At 22.7% G+C, this 12,413-nt stretch overlaps 1 protein-coding gene across 2 annotated transcripts in view; it reads right to left on the reverse strand.

Moving 5' to 3' along the window:
* The window catches only part of LOC112591167, a 147,910-nt gene that overhangs the window by 94,659 nt on the left and 40,838 nt on the right, over positions 1–12,413 (reverse strand). Inside the window, exon 1 of one of the 2 annotated variants that reach the window (XM_025334883.1) lies at positions 764–860. The exons of the other annotated variant lie outside the window; for it this stretch is intronic. The gene's annotated coding sequence lies outside the window, so the exon portion shown is untranslated. Of the gene's footprint in view, positions 1–763; positions 861–12,413 lie in introns of those variants that run through there. 2 annotated transcript variants of the gene reach the window in all.

A 12,413-nucleotide genomic window follows, 5' to 3' on the forward strand; every position in this document is an offset into this window, starting at 1 on the left:
TAATCAATAGACAATAATACATTGTATCATAAAATATAATTTCTTGTAATGCCTACTGAGTTTAACACATAAATTAAAATGTTTACAGTTTTTTTTTTTTTTTTTTGTATGTTTTACTCGCTGTTCTTGAAGTAACTCAAAATTAATTTTAGTTTCTATGAATTTCTTCATTTAATCTTCACCTTTTATCAAATGCAACTTTTGAATATTTAAAAAAATAAAATTTGACCTACTAAATATGTATAATAAATTATTTGATATAATATTATGTCTTTATAATTAATAATATTTTTTGCTTGCTTAATTAATCAATGTTAATATTATTTCTTATTATGAAATTATGAGTATTAATGTGTTATTTAAGTTTCTATTGTAAATGTAATAATTAATTATAAGGAGATGAAAAAAAAATTGAGGTCAAATATATTAAATATAGCTGATATGATATTTTATACTTTATTAGATATAATAATTTCATTGTTCTATTTTAATTCAAAAATGTTTTAAATAAAATTGAAATAAATATAACTATATGTATTTGATGTTTGTTTATTATTTTATATTTTAATAAAATATTGTAACATTTGATTTTTGCATTATTATTAAGCAGGTACGAGCTATGAGGTAACCTTGTAAAGTGAATACATTCAGTTTATAGAAAAAAAATTATTAAATTTCGCCATATAGTATGGGAGCATTGGTTGACTTCTCGATAGATATCTATTGCTATTATATCTCTTTATATATATTAAATATAGTATACCTCTTTGTATATATGCATTTTATATAGTTCGTTTTCTATCCATTAAAAGTTACTCCACCGAAGCAAGCTGAATAATTGTATTTCACCACTGGCCATTGTAAATAAATACTTTTACGAAGTAAGTAATAATATAATAAAAAAAAAAACACGAAAAAAAAAACTTGAGGTAAATAAAAAACTCGCGATTTTATCGTTTTGAGTAGGTACAAGAAATTAAGTACCTACGCGTATTCGATCGCGAGGGTCATTCGAGAACTAACTACTGAGTGTTTATTATAACGGATGGGTTATAGTAAACATTCGTGTTTGGGCACTGCATATACTCGAACAAAAGGGCATCTTTGTTTCTATTAAAACTTGGCACACATTTAAGATTATTAATCCGTCAACACTTGAATCTAACTGACGGGTTTAGTTGGTAATTACTATCCAACTATTAATGTTGTTTATCTACAAAAGGACGAGACACTCTAAGAAACTGATATGCAACGATAGGTGTGAAAACGTTCTCAATTGTGATAGTTTAATTTTTGAAATTAATAAGAAACATATTTGGTAATATTTAAGTCAGGATTTTGAATCCCGTTAAATATAAAACAAAGAATATGAAAATATTTTTAATGACTAACATTATTATTATTTTCAATTAAACAAGTTTGTTCGAAAACCAATATTATGTTTCAAACAAAGAAAGTAAATAATACATTTTTTTCTTGGTCACAAAGTATGTAGGTATTTTATATTATGGTTATTAAATACAAACTAAATGTACACCGATTAAGTACAAGTATATATTACTAAGCCTTGGACATTAAAATTGCCATATATGAATTAACAAAACAAAGATTTATTCAAATTTAAAATGTCTTAAATGTTTAACTACAAAATAATTTGTAAATTTTTACAATTATATCATAATTTAAACTTTAAACGCTCATAAAAAGTTGATGAAAATTTAAGTTTGATTCATTTATTTATTATTATTTCAATATAAACAAATTACATAATAAGAATCTTATATTCATTTTTTAAGCTTTTTGACCAAGTTTCTATGTTTATAGAAAAATAAAATTAAGAAATTTAAATTACTATAAATAGCTTAAAATCAGTTTAAACTTCTTAAACATTACACCATTAAAAGGATTTTAAATATATGTGGTTATTTTTTTTTTCATTAGATTATATTAATAAAACTGATTTTGCGTATGAATTTGTTTTTTTTAATTATTAAAAAAAAACTTGATACCATACAAAATAATAAACACCAAACATTTAAGATCAATACTTCAACGGAGCTTGGTTAATCGTTTGGATTAAAATATAAAACAAGGGTGAGCTCTTGTCATCAATTTATTAATCTTTAATATGATATATAATATAACGCGGAAATCCACTTAATTTATACATGGGTTTGAATAGTATAAACCAATTGGCACCATAAAACTGTATTGTCTTGGGACCCGAAATACTAGTATGTGGCTCTGCGTGAGCATGTTTAATGAATCATTCTGTATATGTTGTGCAAGGCTAGCAATAGCCAAGTTACATATATATCAGTTGAATTATTAGCTAACTTATTATTTTATTTTTCAGCAGAAACAAATACAAAATATATTATTTAAATGTAAAAATATCTATATCAATTTACTAAGATTTCGAAGATATATTATTTGTAGAGTTTTTTTTTTTTTTTTTTTTTTTCAATAAACTGTAATTTTCTCTTAATAATATAATTTAATAGTGTGTGTTAAATATATTAATATTAATTATACCCATAATTGAAGTAAGTATAATGACATTTTACAATGATAGAAATATTATATTAATATACATATAAATGTGTTAATACAATTATTATACATCTGTTGGCAGGTGCTTGGTAGAATTATGCATTTGAGTACGTTAATTCCAAACTAAGCATTTAATCACTAAGCGTGAAGCTAAAACTTATAAATATTTAAATATACTTTGAAGTGTTGCACAATAAATCGAATGATTTAGATATATTAAGTAAAAAGGAGTAAAATGCTCTTTGTGATTCTTTAAAGGGCTTTGAATAACTTTCCCTAACTAATGGAGGGGCTATAAATGTACACTTACTATGCTTTAATAACGCCTATTGTGTTAATTAACGCGAATTTTCATGATTTTTTAATTAAACCTTTGCAAAACAGAATACACTTAACTATACAACAAATATTAATACAACGAAGGTTTCATAATAATAATAATAAACACTTATAAAATTAATGGACGCCGGACGCCACAGCCGACAATTGAACAATTATGGAAATTGTATTGTTTTGAATATAACTCTATATAAAAATCATAAATTCTAATGCTGAAAATATCCAGCATTAGAATTTTATGATATTTAGTGATAATATTTTAAGTTTAATAAGTTTGATAATGACCGTTGTATCATCGTTATTTTAAATAATTTTATTTTACATTGAATGAGTATATAATATTATTACACAATATTATACATGTTTTCTAGCAATGTTTGGCATACTAATAAGCAACGAAAGAAGGATGTTAATGTTATTTTACTATTTGTATATCCTTAGAATTTTAAGATGATATATTAAACTAACTTGACTTTATTTCATTGTTAAACGATAAAACTACATTTCTGCATTAATATATATATATATATATACTGTAATTTGTGTATAACATTCACAACGTGAAATTTTAGATTTTATTTTAGATGATTTTCAAAATATTTTTCTTGATTAGATAATAAAAAAAAATTGATGTATAGTAGGTACGCACTCACTTGAATGTAAATATTAAAGACTTATATTTTCACCTAATTTTTGAGTATTAAGCTATTACATACTTATTGTGAATACTTGTAAATGTTTATAATTTTGATATACCGTAAAGAATTTAAAAATATAAAAAGAGTTTACTTCAATTATTCATAGAATATAAAAATAAAATAGGTAATGAAACTCGATGAATGTATTAATTTCATTTTCTGTAAAAAAAAAAGTGTCATTTACAGTGATCGGCCACCTTTTATAGTTCTATCATACTAAACATATAACTTTTTTTATTTTGAGACTATAAAATATAAACTAGACAAAAAAACAACTTAAAAAGCCTTATATTAAATTCAAAAGTCAACTTAAAATTGGATAATGTACTCACTGGACACTAATATACAATATAGATTAAGACTTATAGGTATAAAATGTAATAATCGTTTGTTACAATAAACGTAGGTATATATTCTATGAGAAAAAAAAAATATTAAATTAAATTAAATGACCATGTTTAGACAATATACAGGAAACTACTAAGAAAATAATACATACACTATTATTGAATTATATTACTTATATTTACATAAAATGACGCATTGAACTTTTTACCATATGATATATAGTTTGAGTAATTTATTTAGTTTATATAAATTAATAATAAATTTTACGTTAACAAACGTGAAATTACATGTTAATTACATGACACATATTTATTTTTATTTTTTTATTAGAACATAATTTGGAACTGAAAGGGTTAAAACATTTTGTATATTAACATTTAAAATATTTTAATAAAAGTTAAAATAAAAACAAAATATAAAATAATTATAATGCGATTATTTTTATGGAATATATATTTTGTTTGTAGATCACAGTAAAAACAATTATATTGTAGATAATATGAAAATTATTATATATCATGCTTGAAGCAAAATATTATAATAAATTAAAAAAAAAAAAAAAAATGTATCAATTATTTAAAGATTGAAAAAAAATCTAATTACAATTTAAAACTAAAAAAGTTTAAAACGAATAAAACTTTTGTTTTGTATTATTTAAAGAAAAGTAGTTTTCCCCACTCTAGATACCAGGTATCGATAAATTTGGTGTTTGATTTTTCTCTAATTTTTCTACGAAAACTTATAATAGGAAAAATAATATTTTATTTGAAATGTAATATTTTATTATTTTTTGTAATTATTTTTTATTTTTAGTGTATTATTTTTTGTATTTCTAGTTTTAACTTTTATAGATCAAAATAATCTATTATTAGTTGTCTAAGATATACATTTACAAAAGTATACATCTTGCATGAGGTATAATGATTAAATTGTACTAACACCATTACACATCAATCATTTTATCAAGTTATCTGTTATCTGTATTATCTGTTTGTGTATAAATAGTATTTATATAACTTAAAAATGTATTAAACTTAGAAATACTAGGAATACATCTATTTGAATATAAAGTTATTCTTGTCGTAATCTTAAACATTGTATTATTTTATTCCGTTTCTATCATATTCTTGTTTCTTTTTTACGGAAAATGATAAATATTTTGGATTTTAAATGAAGACACGACATTATGATAATGGTATTGTATTATGACGCATAACAATATGTTAGTCACGTTCACAGTGAATACTAATGTAAGTATATATAATACATAAAATCCCTTTATCAATACAGTATGTTAAATAAAATATTGCGTGTTGTACACTACAAGTAAATATTTGTATGATATTAATTTATTTTACAATATATACAACAAATATGAAGTATTTAAATCCAAAAATAATTATATATTATTATAATGACGATTAATTTTATCAAACTATCGACGGATATTTTTTAAAACGTACGATTTTTCAATTGCACATTTTTTTTTAAATCGATGCTTCTGTACCAATTATCAAGAGAAACAATGAACGTACTAGATATGTGAAAAGTTTTACACGCGAGAACATAATTCCGGTGAAATAATGTACAGAAATAGTCTATTTGAATACTATTTTCACATATTGTGTTAAATATGCACACTAAGGAACTGTTGAGCGTGCGGTAAACAATGCCTTTATGTAAGCAGTATTATTTTAAATTTTCAAACGGATTATTCTTTGTCGGCTGCCACGTTGCGACGGTTTCATCTGCATATTATGTTTACGATAATTACTTTATTATGATTAAGATAATTTAATTTACGATTATTCAAGATAAGAATCTCCAAAGATCAAAGCTATACAATGATAATATACTAAACAGTAAACCTCATATATTACAGCATTACAACACAATATGTTCGTCGTTCATTAACTTACGGATACGGCGCTGCCGTTCATTATACATAACATTATATAGGGTGCAGGAGAAATCGTCACATCCAACAGCTTGCAGATCAGCTAACAATGACAAACGTTTAATCGCTTTCTAACCTACCCTCCCCCACCCCTGGAGGGTATATGAGTAAGAAGTTATTGCTAAAAGTGTTCGCGGAGTCAATTAGTCGACAAGTGAGTCTCCAGATGGGTAGTGTGTGGTGTGGGTGTATCAAATGTGTCGCCCACTGTACGCCGCTTTCTTGGCTATTATACGTTTGTAGTGATGATACATTAATTTCGGGCCACCTATCACGTGCATATATACACACATCCACCCATAACGTTGTAGGTGTCGTTCGCACACTAATCATTTTATCGCCCTTTACACTTGGCGTGATATGTCACATCGATCCACCCCTGATAAAGTCGGTCGGTTCACACAAGTCCCTTAGGTCATTCGTCAGCCGCGCATGGTCCAGCGTACATATAACTTTGTCAAAACTTCATAAACATCGAATGAAAAACATAATATTATGTTTTCATAGTTCTCAGTCGATGGCGTTAAACATGTTTTGGTAAACGGTACCAGGATCAAAAATTCTGCGGTTTTAATTAATTCCGCAAACACTCAATAAGAAATGTATACCGTTGTAATAAATTATTAAAAAAGAGCTGACATGTTTTTCACGACATTTCAATAATATTTGATTTTATAATAGGTTTTTGATTCATGAGAAAAAAAGTTTAAAACGTTTTTTTATCCAAAAGATTTATGAACTATCCATAACTTATTCTTAGGTCCTTAGGTACCTAAAATAAACTTCAAATGTATTGGTATTGCCGTTATTGGGACTATTGATTCGGTGAACCACCAATTTAAATGTTTTATAGTTTAATGCGATTATATTGAGATCGTAGAAATCCCGAGTACGTTCCGACGTAAAAATTATCAGAGTAACATTGAATTAGAAATATGTGTTTAAGCATAACGCATACGTGTATATGTGACGTCGACGTGTGTTTAATACATTTATAGTTATAAACTGAATATGATTTTCAAGTCAAGATTCTAATAATATAAAAATGTCATCACCCCACTCATGGATATGCCACTGAATGAAGAAACTAAGTGGACACAATCTATTGATAATTTTTTTGAATATCGCGTTATGGCTGTCTATCGACAATAGAAATTAATGTTTTTAAAAGAAATAAATATTTTATAAGGTTGTGGATTTAAATTATATTAATATTGTTTGGATCTATAATTATTATCGACATAGTTATTTAATTAATACATTAGATACTGTATTTTAACAGTCAAATAAAGTGCTAATACATCAAGTAGGTTTATATTAAAATTTTTAATTGATCATAATCTAAACGTGACAATAAGATTCATAAATAGGTCATGATACTAGTAATAGATTTTAGTTTATTATTAATTAAAAAAATAATGCTTTTAAAGGCAATTCGTATATAATATAAATACAATTATTTGACAATATTATACAAATAAAAATTTCAAGTAGACTTAAAAATACAAATATACCTATAGACAAAAATTTTAGAAAACATTAATTTTACAAATTTTTATACATCTTCATAGGTGGTTGAAGTACATTATTTACTGCACATATAATATATTTTTTAATTTAAGACTAATATTTTTTGGTTGTATTTGTGAAAAGTTCTCAAAATCAATTATTTCTTGTTATTAAATATTAACATTATATCTATTTCACTTTAAAATAATTAACCTTAGTTGTTAATTTTAGTAAATTCCATATTACATAGACAAATTAAGACGAATAAGTTATATTAAAAGTAAAACATATAATTTTCAAAAGATGTAATATCAATGATTTGTCATTTTTAATGATTATTGCAATATCGTACACAATTTACTTGTCTTTTAAGTAAAAGTTTAACGATGATAAAGATTTATTGAAATTTGAAATGCACGTTAAATTCATTGAATGTAATTAAGCATAAAAATTGCAATAAAAATAAATTCTTAACTATAATAACGCACTAACTTATGTTGTATTTGATACATTTTTGTTGTTACATATTATGAAAATAAGCTTTCCAAATTTTTTGAGCGTTTTGATAAAATTATTTTCTCAATACTGGATATTATATAAATACAATAAAGTATGTATGCATTATTATATTATATTACTTTATAGTTTATAGAAATAATATAAGTATTTCTAGGTAAGTATAAGAAAAACTATCTATAGAAACAAAAATATTTATTTTTAAATGAGCAATCAAAAAATGATGATCATATATTTGCATTAATTTTTCAGTAAAAACATTTTACTCTAGTATTTATTAATAATTTAGTTATACTCATAACTTAAATACATTTTATCGTTACATCAAAAAGAAAAAATAAAATAAAATAAAGACTCAAATTATAAAATTAATAATATTTTCATATAACAGCTAAGCTTTTCTGGGATAAAATAAATAATAATAAATTATTATACAAAAATCCTAAATAAAGCTATTGATAGTTTGGTATTGAAATTATAGCGTAATAGTAATATTTATAATGCAAATTATTATTACTGAAATGTAAATATTATTATTGTTGGTTATAAAGTATACATATTGAATTTGAGTATCCTTTTGTTAGAAGCACCATGCCAGTATCAACATAATTTAGCTATTTAATAACATTTTATTTATAGAAGACTGCAATATAATATAATATAATACATATATAATATGATAAAAATCACATTGATCAAAGGAATTTTTTATCTTTTTCGTTACAATTATCGGACATCTGTATTTTTAATTTTTAAATACTAGCGCCGGCATTGTAAAATATAGTAAATATTAAGTTATTTTTTGACGATTGTAAATTCGTATTTTTAAATTTATTTAAAATTGACATAAATATTTATATACTTGAATGAAAGAATAATTACAAATATAAATTGGTAAATAATTCAATAATTATTTACAATGTAAATTTTGAAACATTTATAGGGGATATTTAATAGAATTATCAAAGGTTTGATTAATCTAATTAAAATTAAAACATAACAATAATGTATACTCTTACCATACATAGTAGGTAATTCAGTTTCGTAAGTTTGGAATCGGAATAACCGTATAGGTACCAATTTATACACTTATTATAATATTGTTCATAATTTGATAATTGCTTCAAGTTATAAGTGTATTATTATATTATTTTTATAAATATTTCAAACAAATTAAATTTTATTATAACATATTTATAATTAAAACTGATATAATTAAATGATATATATTCTATACTTAATTATTGATATTCATTAGTTTTATTTTACATGTTTAAATAATTGATTTAAGTCGTTATAAATACAATTTTTCTTTGCTCCTTTAAATCAGAAATATCAATATATTCATCACCCATATTTCAATATGGATTTAGGTTTATATTATATTATTCATGTGATAATTTACACAGAAGTGATGGCCATTATCAATTGTATTCAAAGTTCGATTGTGAGCAAATTTTTGAATAACTTATAAAATTATTTTTTTATAGCAAGTTACGAAATTTGTTAAATTACATATTAAAATGTAAAAACAATAAGAATATTTTATTCTAGGGTATCACTTTTCTAAATTTCCATCGTATACATTTTGTTTGATTTCTCGTTAAACATTAATACTATAATGCTAAAATTACCTATTATTATAATCATAACTGGATTCACTACATAAGAACATTTTACACTCATAGTTACCTACTTTTTTATAGCATAGATATAAAAATTATCATTATTATAATTCTTTTTTTTCAGTTTTGGTTTGTCATATACTCATATAATATTTAGCAGACTTATTTTTTTTTTCATTTCCCTCTTTTATAATCAGTTAATCTCTACATCCTTAAATACTTAAATTAAAAATACATTTCTTTCGTAATCCTTTTTTTTTTTAAATAATATTTTTCGGGAGGAGCTGTATTTTGTTATTTTCTTTTTTTCTTTTAATTATTTATAATATTTTATAAACTAAAATATAATCATTTAGTATAAATACTTTCGCAAACATTTCATAGTATATATATTTTATTTATTTATAATAAACAATTTTAGATATTTACTTCAAAAAATACTCTTGATAATTCTTTTTATGAGCTCTCTAAAAGTTTAATTGAAGTATTCATTAATATAAAATAAATATAAATCTAAATGAAAAAATAATATAATACAATACCCGAAATTATGTCTATTCGTAACTATTTAATTATCTGTAATATATCTATTTAAAAACAAAATCAAGAATATTTGATTTTCGTTAGCTGAAACAAAATTTATGTTTGATCCATATTATAGTTACCTAATTATTTGTAATACAGAGCTACAAATTGTTACCAATAAGTCTCAAAGAATTTATTGTTATACATTTTATTGAAAATGGTCTAAATTATTTTATCCTTTAGTGAACAAAGAAAGACACATTCATTACATATAATACATGGATGAAGAAACATTTTATTAATGCACTCGAGATACAAGTGATTAAAGACAAATTGTGAGTTTATCTACACTACATCAATACTTAGTAATAAGCTTTTTATAATAGATTTTAACGTAAGTACAATGTTACGCAAAACAGTTTTTTTAATGATTAATAAAAAGTAATTTAATTTATCTAGACACATAATGCTTTAAATTTAATTGTATTATAATACTAATTTCATTTGTAAACTTATTTTATTTGAAAAAATAAAGTAACTATAATATTATATCAATTATTTCTTTGAAAAAATTGAAAAATAGCTAATAAAAACACTATTTAAAAGAAAAAAGAAAATTTCACATAGTAAACGATAATATTGTTTGATAAAATTAAATGTATATAATTTCAAATATTATGTTTAATAATTAATAATAATATACTTAGTTTTAAAAATATTTAATAATATAAATAAGCTTTAATTAATAAAAAAATTAAAAATTCTAGCAAAACTTTACAATACTGTAGCTTAAAATTCTCAGTAACAGTAAATTATTTGTATTTTTTTAACATTCAAACGTAGAGAAACAGTAGCGAAATTATTATTAGCGTAGGTGGCCATAAAAATAACTTTTATAACACCGTATTAATAATGAATAGTTGTTTTATTTAATTTTTTTTTTTTTTCAATAACTATAGAAAAATGTATAAATTCTGCGTAGATACAAATAATTCGGGTAATTATATATAGTTGAATAATGAATTAGGCTATAAATAAATAAAAAATATATTTTAAATTTATTTAATAAATCCAAAAATAAAAAGATAATTCAATAATAATCAATATAATTGATTGTCTTATTTTCTTAAATACTTTATGGTATATAAGTTTATATCAATATTTATGTTATAGAAAAGTTTGATTTAAAAATTATACATCCACCAATGTGTCTTATTTTTACACGCTCATTTTTGTTATAGTTTTCGATTTTCGTACCAACTATATTCTTATAAAATATTAGTTTGTTTACTTTAGATTATTTTTTTTTTTTATACAGAAAACTTGATTTTGATTTTATATTAATGTTAACATAAAATTCGACATATGGTTAAACGGATATTCTTTAATAATAGCTTTTTCTTTGCATTGGTGTATTTTCAAGGAATATAATTCATACTTATTTAACAATAGATACTAAAAATCGAAAAATAATAACAGTGAAAGTAAAGCTCATGATAAAAACAGTCTATGGAAAGTTGATTATGTGTAAGTAAATTCTAGAATATGTTTCAAGAGGCAGCTATCTTTTGAATTTTGGAAAATATTTTCGAAATAATTTAATTTATCCAATAAATTAAAGTATTATAGTTGTAAGTCATTTTTGAAGAACGCTACTAATTGCAGAGAAGTGTGGAAAAGTAATTTTTTACTATTTTATATGTTGATTCTTACAAATTATTAGTAGTTTTTTTAATGTTTGACTGCAGAAATGTATTACTTTCTTTGATGATAAACACATTAAATCCACGCGAAGTAAGTCAAAGTCTATAGATTTGAAGGAAAAATAGTTAACATTTATATTTGTGTTCACTATTCACACATACAGTTTAAGTTTCAAATGCCTACGTCTCGTCTTTTGCTTGTATTTTTAGATGATATTATAATCATACTAGCTTGAAACTACAATACCACAAAATTAATATAAATTTTTAAACATTTTGTTAATAATATGCTATAGTGTTATCGATTTCAGTTTGTTGTAAAATGTATTATTAATATATAAATATATTACACAGAATTCCATAACCAGTATGTTAAAGTTATATTAAATATTCATATTTGTTAAATCAATATAGTACTTACATTAAGTTTCCATGATATATAATTTTAAATAAAATTACTTAACCCTATTACCTAAATAGGTATTTAAATAATAAATATATTAAATATATATTACACCTATAGGTATTATTAAAGCATTTTTTTTTTTTTTAGGAAGTTTGTGATAAAAGATTTCAAGAGGGTTTGATACAATCAATAAAATGTTAATATATGTTTTTAATATTAAACCAATAATCAGTT

The sequence above is a fragment of the Melanaphis sacchari genome, unplaced genomic scaffold, assembly GCF_002803265.2.
Source record: "Melanaphis sacchari strain LSU unplaced genomic scaffold, SCAv2.0 Contig12_pilon_pilon, whole genome shotgun sequence".
Classification (NCBI taxonomy): Eukaryota; Metazoa; Arthropoda; class Insecta; order Hemiptera; family Aphididae; genus Melanaphis; species Melanaphis sacchari.